Here is an 11,218-nt window from a genome sequence, read left to right as displayed (position 1 = left end):
AAATGAATTTATTTGTGGGGGGAGGAGGGTGGACGACGACGTGCCCAGAGACCCCGCGGTGTGAGGGGGCGATCTCCTCACGGGATGTCCCCCAACGGCCGCCGCAGGCCCCGGTCCCCAGCCTGAGGGGAGCAGCCCCCCAGCGCCGGCCGGGCCCCCCGCTCGCCTGCTCAACCTGCCCGCTGCCGGCGGCAGGTGCCCGCTCGCCCCCACGGCTGCTGCCCCGCTCCCACCCCTACGCTCGCCTTAGGTCACTCGCGGGGGGGGGGGGGGGGGGAAACACAGGGCGGGCCGCTGTCCCTTTAAATAGCATTCTGTGGTTCACGTCGCCGCCGTCTCCTTGTGATAATTAGTCGCGGGCTGTAGCACCGCCTCCTCCTCCTCGCGGCCTCCCTTCCTCGGCTCCGCCAATCAGCGCCCGCCCGCGTCACTCTGAGGGCAACGAAACACGGAGAAAGGGAAAAAAAAAAGTTTGGTGAGAAGCGAGCGGGGCCGGGCGGGCGGCGGCGGGACGCGGCGGGCCCGGAGGCAGGTGAGGGGAGCGCGGCTGGGCCGGGGACCGGCGGACGGGTGGGCTGGGGGCCGGCGGCCCCTCTTCTGTGGCGGGGCAGGTGGGGCGGCGCCCGCCTGCTCGCCCCTGGGGAGCGGCGGGGGGGGGGGGCTGAGGGGAGGGTTCCCCCCCCACATACCCCCCCCCGACCCCCGCACCCGGCAGGCCCGGGGCTGCGGGGGGGCGGCGGGGCCGGGCCGGGCTCCGGGCCCCGGGGCTCTTTTTCTCCCTTTTTTGGTCGTTCCTTCCTCCTCCCTCCACCCCCCCGCCGGGCAGCTCCTCGCTGCGTGCGCAGGAGCCATCCCAGGGCAGAGGTGTTTGTACTCGTGTCCTTGGGTGGAAGGGGAGAGGCAGCCTGCCGGCCCGCGGCGCGCCGCCAGCCCTGCGCCGGGAGGGCGCCCGGCCCCCGCCGCCGCTTCTCTCCCTCCCCGGCCCCGGAGTTATTTTAGTTTGGCTGGGAGAGGCCGGGGGGAGAGCTGGCGGTGCGGCGTGGTCGGCCTGCCCGGCCGGCGGGTCTCCCAGCTGCTGTGGGGGATTGGATGTGAACTAGCGGCGGTGCCCTGTAAGTGGGAGGGCTTCCCCCGTCGCCTCTGTGGGGGTCCTGTCCCCCGGGCCGGGGCTGTCGGTGGCTAGTGCAGTTAGCGTGCGTATCTGCTCCTCGGATAAGTTCAGTGCAGCGGTTTTGGCTGGTTTGGGGACAGGAGTATTCAGGAAGCAACATGCAGTTTGTGTTGTGGCACCCTCCCAATTAAACCAAGGGTTTAAGCCTGCACAGTCTGTTATCCTTCTGCGTTTTATTGTACGAAAAGTTCTTTTTGTTGTTCTTGTGTTCCCCGAGGAACCCTGTGAAATTTAACCAAACTTACCTCCTTCTAGGCTCTGCAGAAAGCCTGGAGTGATAGATAAGGGGTGCCACATCCACTCTTGTTTCCACAGGATGTTAGGATGGAGGAATCTTAACAAATAAAAAGCACTAATTATCTTACTGCTAATAACAACGGCAACAACAACGAAATACAGAAGCTTCCACCAAATGTGCTGATGTAATGTGGAGGCATTCAGCAAAACCAATGGTAGTCACTTCTCCCCGAGTGGACTGTCTTAAAGCGCACCGTTGTGTTCTGAAGTCCATTCCCTGGATGTTTGTCCAGGCTTGTCCTGTAATAGATGTCATTGCATAAGAGTTACGGGGAGTAAAGAGTGTGCTGAGTTTCTTTCATTCTTCTAAGGATCTATGCTTGCATCTTAACTGTGCCGGTCTGTGTACACTGAAGAGAGAAGGGCGCAGCTTGGTAAGCTGCCCTGTGAACTTTAGGGGGAAAAAAAAAATAAAGAAAACACTATTCTCTTCCTCCTCCTGCTTCCAAGCAAATGATTTTGTTTGTCTGATGTCATCTGATGTCAATCTGAAATAATGTGGATGATGGTAACTCAACAATTGAGGAAGCAAATATGTCAATTCCTTCCTTAGTCTCTTTCCTGTCTCTCCTTTAACTTTTATAGCTTTGCTCTTTGAATTCTGCCTGATTTGTTTATCTAGTGCTGAGGTACCTACAGCTGTTTTTTATATTAATTATCACCTAACCTAGAACAAGGGGACTGCCTCTCTTCTGATCCATCATATATTTCCTCAGGCCAAAATAAGTGTGTTTTGGGAGGATTTTTGTTCCTTATGATACTGAATATCAAAGTCTGTGACATATCAGTGGCATAATTCCTTGGGTTTACTACTTTCCAGACAGAGGAGCAGTTCTTCACTACTGAAGAAAGTATCTCCTGTATGTATTTCATAGGATACCTCTTAAAATATTTTTTGTCTGACAAAACTATGAATCATGTTAAAATAATAATAGATTAAAATAAATGTACTTCTCGACTAATCATGAATTTATGGCAAAACCGAACAACATTGTATGTTACATAATGTACTTTTAAGAGTGTGATCTAAGAATGTAAGTTTACATTTCAACTTGTTACTTTATAGTCTCAGATGGCACATTCAGAACCTTATACAAATAGCTTGAAAGAGATAGTGGCAAGTTATCAGAAGGAGAGTAGCATTAACACAAACTACTGAAAAGTTGCTATGGTTACAGATAAAGGTAATCCCTGTTTCTGTGAAAGTGTGTCCTTTTGTAACAGCTATATTAATCAGTCTGATTTCTGAGAGAATTTTAAGTATACAAACTTCTGGCTCCATTTTCTTGGCAGCTAATAGCTATGCAGCTTTTTTTAAATACTGAATGGGCTATGACTTGCATTCAAGATACTTGATTTAAGCTACAAAGAGTATTATAGATTACATATAAATGTACTTGGAGCATGCTGAATTCAATGGAAACTGTAGTACACTTATTTTTTTTTTTCACCCAAGAGATATCTGATGTCAAGGAAAAGTCTTTTAAAATGTCTAGATCCTTTCTCAAGGACTCTGAAGCAAGTGATGTGGCTATCTATCACTGGAGGCCTTGGTGGTGCAGCTGTACAAGATATAATTCCATGTTCTGATTTAAAAACAACAACAACAAAAAAATCCCCAAAACAAAAAAAACCCTAACCCCCAACATATCTCCCCCCCCCCCCCCCCCCCCAAAAAAAAACCAAACCCCAAATCCAAACCCAAAAAACCAAACCAACATGGCAACTTCTGAGAGTGATTGAGACCTGTTACGGATGTGCAGCTTTATAGGCCAGGAGATAATCGGGGGGACACACACCGTGATTGTCTTAATGGCCTGTTCCGTACGTAGGAGGCAGTTGGAATTTAACATGTGGATGAACTTTAATAAGTTCTCAGGGTAGCTAAGCTTTGGGTGGTTTGAGATAGCTGCTAAAACTTTCAGGGGAATGTGTTTCTGTCTAGTGCATCTGTACTACTGTCCAGACAACTAAGTAGTCCTCTCTGATGAAGACTCAGTATTTACCACATGCACCTCTTTGTTGTTTCCAGATTTGATTATTGCAGTGCAGTAGTACATCTTGGATTGAAAGCAGCAAGAGAACTCTCAAAGTTCTTCAAGATTACTGAAATCTCATCAGTCTGGTATGTTGTTCTCTCTAGACTCCTGGAATAGCAAGTTGAATTCTTTGTATGCGAGGGCCTCCGTAGTTACTCCTAAGGATGCTGAAGTTTCTAGGATCTTGGCTTTTCATCAGCAACTTCATTCTCAGGAAGTAATATGCTACTAAGAACTATGGAACTATGTATTGCTGGGGTTGTGTAGAAGATTGGTTTTGGTAGTGGTGTTGGTAGCAGGACAATGAACCTGTGCTCCAGAACCTTCAGTCAACATACACTCTGAACTTGTTTTCATCTTGCCTATCCAGCCTGGAAATTCCAGGTACTTTTGCAGACTTTTGAAACTAAAGTCAGGTTGGAAAGGAGCTATTGCTACTTGACTTCCTAGAGACTGCACACTGATGTATTGAAGAATGGATAAGAATATGAAAAGGAATGTTTCTTTCATCACACAGGGAATTTTTTTCCCCCTGTCCTTATATAGCCATGGTCCTCATGAAGTTTATGTTGTTTAGGTTTGATAAAATATGATTACTGATGTCTCAAAATCATTTCTCAAATGTCAAAGTTCTGAAATTCCTATACTAATGTGCTTTTAAAATTGATATATTTCCAAAAATATTTTATACAGGAAGTTTATGAGAACTATTGTTTATAAACAGGATTGCAGCATCTGAGGGTGTGAAAGGAATGGGAAGCTAAATATAACTTTTAAAGCTGTCTCTAATAATAAAAAAGCTAAAAGTCAGAGCTCTAATTGTTTAAAAATAATAAATAAAAAATGCAGCACATGCTGTAGTGCTGACATAATTGACAACCAGAGGGTAAAGTCCTTTTCTACAATGCGAGTTCAGTATGTGTACGCAGCAGTTCAGTTGCTTTGGTACTTATTAACGTGTACAGAATCCAGGAGGTATAAGGTATGCAAGACTGTGAAAAACAGGTGCAAAATTGTGAAGAAAGCTCTTGTGATTCACACTGATCTGTTGGGAACTGGACAGTGAGTAACCATCTCTTCATCTAATCCCCAAACAGCCATCACGTGTAGCTTTTGATCGCTACTATTCTGGTCTCTGCACTGGTGACTTAAAGATGAAAGGCTCTGTTCTTGATCTCTTGAGCTGTCAAGTCCTCCAAACGCTGTCTTCTGTATGTGTGAGGTTACAGAACAAATGGCCTTTTAGCTGTTCCATGATTACAATAGTCAAATGAGAGTCAGGTGCTTTCTCTTGTTACTGTCCTCAGTGCAAAGTTCGGTGGCAGCAAACTCAAATCTTTTTTACACTGCTGTCAAAGCTTCCCTGCTTAATGTACTTGCAGCTGCAATCTGCTATTTTCGTTTTTTCTGCATTGCTACAGATATTCTAAGAGTAGCAAGGGTATAACTTCAGCCGGGACCTTAAAATGGTGCCTCTGCATTTTCTCCAAATGTTTGTGTGTTTACAGGGAAAATAGGTGGCTTATATGCAGAAACTGAGCTTATAAATTGGGCTTCTTAATGTCTAGTTTCACTAGGTCTCCGTCAGCATGGGATAATAACTTGAATAGCAATTTTTTTATGTCCGGATTCCCAACATCTAGGTACAGATGTGTTTACCCATGATTTCTACTCCAGTGAGGTAGGGTCAACTCTGAACCTAGTTTGGATACCCCGCTTGACAGATTTTGTTTTTGGGATCTTTACTTCTGCGAGAATAGCAAATTACTCTTGGGACATTCTTAGTATTATAGTTTCATGTTGTGTGGAGTTTGTTTGGGTTTGTTTTTTTTTGGCTTTTACTTGAGATGAGGTAAGCAAATCTAGGAGGTCAGTGCTGAATGGAGGAGAATTTGCTTTGCCATTCCCCTTATGCTCTGGATAAGCCATGCTCTTGCTTATCGGAAGCTGGCCAAACTTCTGCCAGATCAGTGACTCGGAGGCAGATGGAAGAGTCTGATGAGCACCAGAGCTGGGCTGAGGGAGTCGGCCAAACTGCATGACTGGGAGGGGAAAGGTGGGGAGAGAAAGGGATGAAACTTGTCCCTTGTAGTGATAAGGAGCTGCTAGTTGCCTGTGGAACAGAAGCATGAGCTGAAGTGTGGGATGTTTGATGATAAAAATTATTTTTCATCACTGTTGCAGTTGCGAGGTGGCTAGACTTCTGTGGTAGCATATAGAGCTGGAGAGTTTTGGGGTAATGTGTTTGGTTTTTTCTCCCCTTTGGAAAGTACCCAAACAATAACACTGACTTTAGGGTTGTCATGTCGTCTTCTAGCACTGGGCAGCTTGGTTGGTAAGATTTGTGACTTCTGCTGTTGCTTTTATGGGCCTAAAGTTAATGTGCTCTAAACTGAAGCTTTCCAAGATTGGTTACTGAGATACTTAGAGGACGCTTTACTGGTATGTTTTATTTGCATGAACTATGTTCTTGGTTTTGATTGCTTAGATAATGTTTGGTCAAAAAAGTGTCATGTAAGTATGGCCTCACAGTTATCCTCAGGGGACCTGATTAACTTCCAGCAGTACTGACTCTTGCAGGGCACTGAATTCAGGTGCAAGAGTTAAGGTCTGGTTCTTTCAGCTTATATTTTAGGTTCTGTAGGGGAAGTTATGTAAATCTTGTTAATTCTGTTCTTATAGTGTTTCATACTTATTAACTTACAACTGTACGAATTGCTGCTTTTCAGTCCTGTTTGGATTTGTGGTGTGATAGATTGCTCTAAAATAGAAGGTAACACAAAATGTGCTATTTGACTGGTTTAGAGGAATTCAATGTCCTTCCTGAAGGTGTTTTTATGCTCTTTTGGTGTATGTATCACAGCTCAAGGGAGTACTTAGCTGTAAATATTTTCCTGATGTTGGGTGGTATTTGCAGTAAAGCAGTATGCTCAACTGTCTTGGACTTGATTAATCTGCATTAGGAAAGTTAAAACAGATACCCGTTTTGCAGTATAGGCGGTCGGTGAAGTAAGGGAAGGCAGGCTGCTCCAGTGCTGGCTAGGGGAAAGGTGGTAAGAACCAGAAACAAGGAGTTTTTCCTCTCTGCCTCTGCACAGTACAAAACCAACCCAAATGTGCTTACGCTGACAAGTGCTATATCTTCCTCTAGCTTAACATTTTTAGATATTTTACACTTAACACATGAAAATGTTTTATATAAGGCAACCTTGCTAACCAGATAAGTCTTGTGTAACTATGATGATACTCTGTGGGTGCAGGAGGGAACGCTGACTGCGTTCTGGCTCTTCCCCCTGTTGCTTGTTCGGAATGGGGCAAGGTTTTTCCTCAAACGAGGTGTCACATCTGCACTTGTGAAATATTTATTAAGCCTTGTTTTGTTTTTACTCTTCTTGCATGTTCCTGGCTTTTCACTTGATAGATGGGTGGGGAACCACATCAGTGTTTACACTTAGGAAAAAGAAACACTTTTAATCTAAACGACAGGTTTTTGTTTAGTGTTAAGAGGAAGCTGTGCTGTGAGAAACGCTGTTGATTGTCAGAATGTGAACAGTATCTTGCAAATTTGTTCAGTCAAGTGAAGCCTGAATAAGCACGAAAAGTTTCTGGCAGGAGCCATGGTACCTTGTGAGATGGAGACAGTCACTTCCTGCGGAGCTCCTCTTCTGCTGACTCATGCTTCAAATTGGTAGAAGAGTCTTTGGAAGTGGCAACCCAACGTATTTTTAGCCGGGGTTACTAATTTATATGGTGTGCCCGGCTTCCCAGGGTAACTCCAGTCACTCTTGAAGAGTGGATGGGCTCAAAACCCACATCTAATTTTATCCTATAAGTAGAGCAAGCGGCAGTTGTGTAACTGCAGCGGGAGAAGTGTTTCCAGCCCGCTCGGATGCTCTCCTCTTCTCCACCCTCAACCCATCCGGCTTGAGAGCAGCGTGCGGGGCAGGGGTAGGTGCCCCACAGGGACCGGTGCTGCCAGGAGGCTCGGCGGGCGGCGCAGAGGGGCCGCCGGGGGGCTGGCCGCCCGCAGCCGCTGGCCGGGGCGCTCGCTGGAGCTCGCTCGGGGCGGCGCGGCGCCGAAGGTGGTAGTTTGTCACAGCCGGGAGCGGGGTCCTGTCCCTTTAAGAACCAGCTTGCCCAGGGTGTTCTAACCTGCCCAGCCTAACCTGCTAGCAAGGAAAAGTTCTTTAAATAATGGATACGCCGCTCCGCCAATCGGGGAGCGGGGCCTGGCTGGCGGGGCGGGGCTCCCTCGCCTCGACCAATAGGGACCGGGGAGGCGGGGCTCCGCGTCCAGGCTAGGTTGCGCCGAAGTACAGCTTCAAGTGAAGTTAATCTGGGGTGAAGCAAACAGAAAATTGTGGAGATTTTGTTGGTAGGAATTTTCCGGTTCTAATCGCGTCGTGTGGCGTTATTTCGCCCTCTGGGGCAGTGAAGTTCATGTGCGTGGGGCTTTTTTCATTGTTTCGTTTTCTAATGATGGCAGAATATTAACATTTATGCAGGGAAGCAGAACAAAAGGGCTCTTTAGACAGGAAATAAGGTGTTGAGAGGCTCAAACTTGACCGAGTTTCTTTTGTCATCTGTTGGCTTGCACAGGATTTCTTGGCGTAGAAGGATCGAGTCGTTCCACCTTATCTTATGGAGAAATGTTAATTCTAAAATAGTGAGGATAATGCTGCTGTTTTGGAGTTACACAATGTTACAGGAAGAGAGCTCGATTTTAACTCTAACTTCCCTGATTCTGATGAGATTTGAGCTAACTAATTATGACAGCTGCTATGGGATTATTCAGTGATAGCATTTGCTCTAAGTCATTTGTCTTAAATTGTCTTTTGTTGTATCACTGAAGACTGCTGTGCTGGTGTCTGTATATTTGTTCTTGATGAGATGAATGTCTCACAGGTCTTTAGCATTTAGAACAAAGATATGTAAAAATTATGTAAAACATTGCATTTTTTCTCTTCTTTTTTAATCAGTTTTGCAGAGTATTTGGGTTTGTCAGAGCTCTGATTACAAACAGAGGCAGGAGAATTAAGTGTTATTGCCCTGTGTTGCAGCTACTACCCTTCCAGCCAAAAAAAAAAAGGGGGGTGTGGGGAGATTTTTTTCGTAAGGATTGGTCAGAATCTCTTTTGAATCCTGTATTGCCTGATGATAGCAGGTGTTTTCTTTGAGGGAAGATTATTTTCAGTTTCTGTACCAGGTTTATCATACATGGTATTTTTAGTGACAGTTTCTGCATCTGAAAGGTCTTCAGGAACAGGAAAAGTACGGTTTGCCATGGGTGGCATGGGATAGGGTGAGAGGGAGGAGAGCAGGAAGTGGTGAGCCAGGAAGCAGGGGGTTTCTAATGAGAATGAAGACTTTCTTTTAATTGTCATCCTTTCTGTATCTTTGGCAAGTGTGTTAGATGAGGCCACATACAGAACAATGCTTTCAGAATGGTGAATATATTTTCTTACTTCCCTAAATATTTCTTGTGGTTTTTTTATATAAAAACACTTGTGTCTATACACAGCTGCTCCTGGGAATTGGAAAGTAATACTCATGGCCCTAATACTTGTTGAGTCTGAGTTTGTTGGGTTTTGTATGATTAGTCAAGATGGTAGAAGAATAGATGTGAAAATTGGGCAACAGTCTTCCAAATGACAGTGGAAAGCAATTGCTTAGACCTTTACTGAATGTAAACAAGTGTAATTATTAAAGTATACCTCATTCTTTCATTTTACATTGAGCCATTTTGTTTTCTCCCAAAATGCTGGGTATGGATTACTTTATATATGTCAGAGTGTCTTGACACGCTGGCATCTTGCCATGCTCCAGTGGCTTATAGGTCTGAATTACTAATTCACTCTTGCTATCTGTTTTTATCTGTTTATAGCATTTTTTAATGTTCTGGATTGTATTTAAACCATGAAAATACTACTTTAGAATGAGCAGTGACTATATATGGTCTTTCAGCTGAGAGGTGGGCCAGATCTCATGTATAAGGAGAGATATTTAAGACCAGGATATGTAAGTGTTTACCTGGATTTTGATTAATTTCTTAACTTACAAGTGATGCTAGGCCTAGACTGAGTGGCTAGATGAGATGTCTGAGGTGAGGGCAAGATGAATAGTATAGTTTGCTGTAATTTCTATAAACTTGTAAGTATGTGTATTAGACTTGCTTAAACAAAAGGAAGCAAACTTAAGTATTTGTGTGCTATTAAATACTACGTTTAGCCAAAAGGCTGGGTGGTTTTGCTTAGAACAGGAAGAAAGCTGAATACGAGGCAACTTGGTTCATATTGCTTGATGACTGAGTAGCCATTCTTCTCGGGTCCCCTCTGCCCCCCAACTTAGTTTGGAAAGATGTATTATCTGGGACCAATTTCCCTGATTTATTCAACACAGAAGTGAAATGCTCAACTCTCTCACCACATGTATACAATTCTAATGCAGGCTGTTTGTAGAAAGCAAATCTGCCCTAAAGGATAAACATACCACTTTGCTGGCACAGCTGTACAACTTCTGTATTCAGGCTACAGCAAATGTTTCTTGCCTGCATTCAAAGCCGTTGCTGGCAGGACCCGTGTTGTCCCCGCATGACGATTGGTTGTTCCAGCACTTCTTGTTCATAAAACCTTCTCCTGCACATGCTCCATCTGCAGATCTTAAACACTGTGAATGTGTTGTGTGCTGTGGGATTTATGTGTCTGCTTCTTGTGCCAGAATGGAATATACATCTCTGATGTGAATAAGATTCTTAAAAGTGATTGTAAACCTGTGGACAAAATGCAGGACCAAATTTTATCTCCCTTGTTTATGAGGCAAAGGGGATCTGTGCTCTATGGTCCACTGACTGCTGGTGGCACTTCCCAGTGTCATGAAGTGGGTGGCCCACCATGTGCTGGGATGGTAACCCTGTACTCTGGCTCTGTTTAATACTACTTGCAGAAGGCTGCACGCCTCCCATGGGATGATCTCTGTAAAACATGCCTGGAGCCTTGCGGAAGGTAGACATCCATCCTGCAAACAGTGATGTGGGCCTCAGATCCCTGCTTGTTGAGTGCCCTCTGCTACGCACAGGGGCCTCCTACCACTCTACCAGCAGAGTGGGTCGTGTGAGCTCTGGAGGCAAAGTCAACTAGGCTAGCTTAAATTGTTTTAAATTAGTGGCTCGAGCCAACCCAACTGGCTCTTTCCCCTCTTCTTCCTCCCCCTACTTCCCAAGTGGTTTAGTGATCATTTCTGCTAATTGCTGTGTGCCAAGGGAGAGGAATAATGTCATCTTAAGAGAGTTTCAGCTATATCCAAAAAGGGACATCTGCCCATATTTTTAGACGTGGGGTTAGGCCTGTTAACTAGTTTGTTTGCAGTTTCTAGGAAAGACGTGGTGAAGGGGTGAGCTCAGGAGCTGTTGATCATTACAGCCGTGCTGTTGCGGTGAAGATTGGTACTGGAGGGACAGTCCTCTCATGCAGATACAAGGACTCCTCACGGAGATAGTTGGCCTCCTGTGGTGTGGAGCTCAGTCTGGGTGGGGCAGATGATCTGGCCAGTGATGTTTACACTGTAATGAGGTTTTGTGAAAATAAGCAGTTAATTACACATGACCTACAAAGGAATAAAAATAGCTTGGATCTGTTCTTGCTTTAAAATCCATTTAACAGAGGCATGAAACGTTTGGGACTTTTAAACCTGCTTATTTTTTTTTACCTTTAGA

The 11,218-nt window shown here is 45.2% G+C and overlaps 1 protein-coding gene across 2 annotated transcripts in view; it reads left to right on the top strand.

The window, feature by feature from the left end:
• The first annotated feature begins 514 nt into the window (after positions 1-514).
• Positions 515-11,218, top strand: part of ZFAND6 (zinc finger AN1-type containing 6) — a 38,766-nt gene continuing 28,062 nt past the window's right edge. Inside the window, exon 1 of one of the 2 annotated variants that reach the window (XM_050903239.1) lies at positions 515-532. The gene's annotated coding sequence lies outside the window, so the exon portion shown is untranslated. Of the gene's footprint in view, positions 533-3,507; positions 3,594-11,218 lie in introns of those variants that run through there. The other variant, XM_050903240.1, reaches the window with a different exon arrangement.

Source organism: Gymnogyps californianus, chromosome 11, assembly GCF_018139145.2.
Source record: "Gymnogyps californianus isolate 813 chromosome 11, ASM1813914v2, whole genome shotgun sequence".
Classification (NCBI taxonomy): Eukaryota; Metazoa; Chordata; class Aves; order Accipitriformes; family Cathartidae; genus Gymnogyps; species Gymnogyps californianus.
Note: the sequence above shows the minus strand (reverse complement) of the source record. Positions and strands in the feature narration are given on the sequence as shown.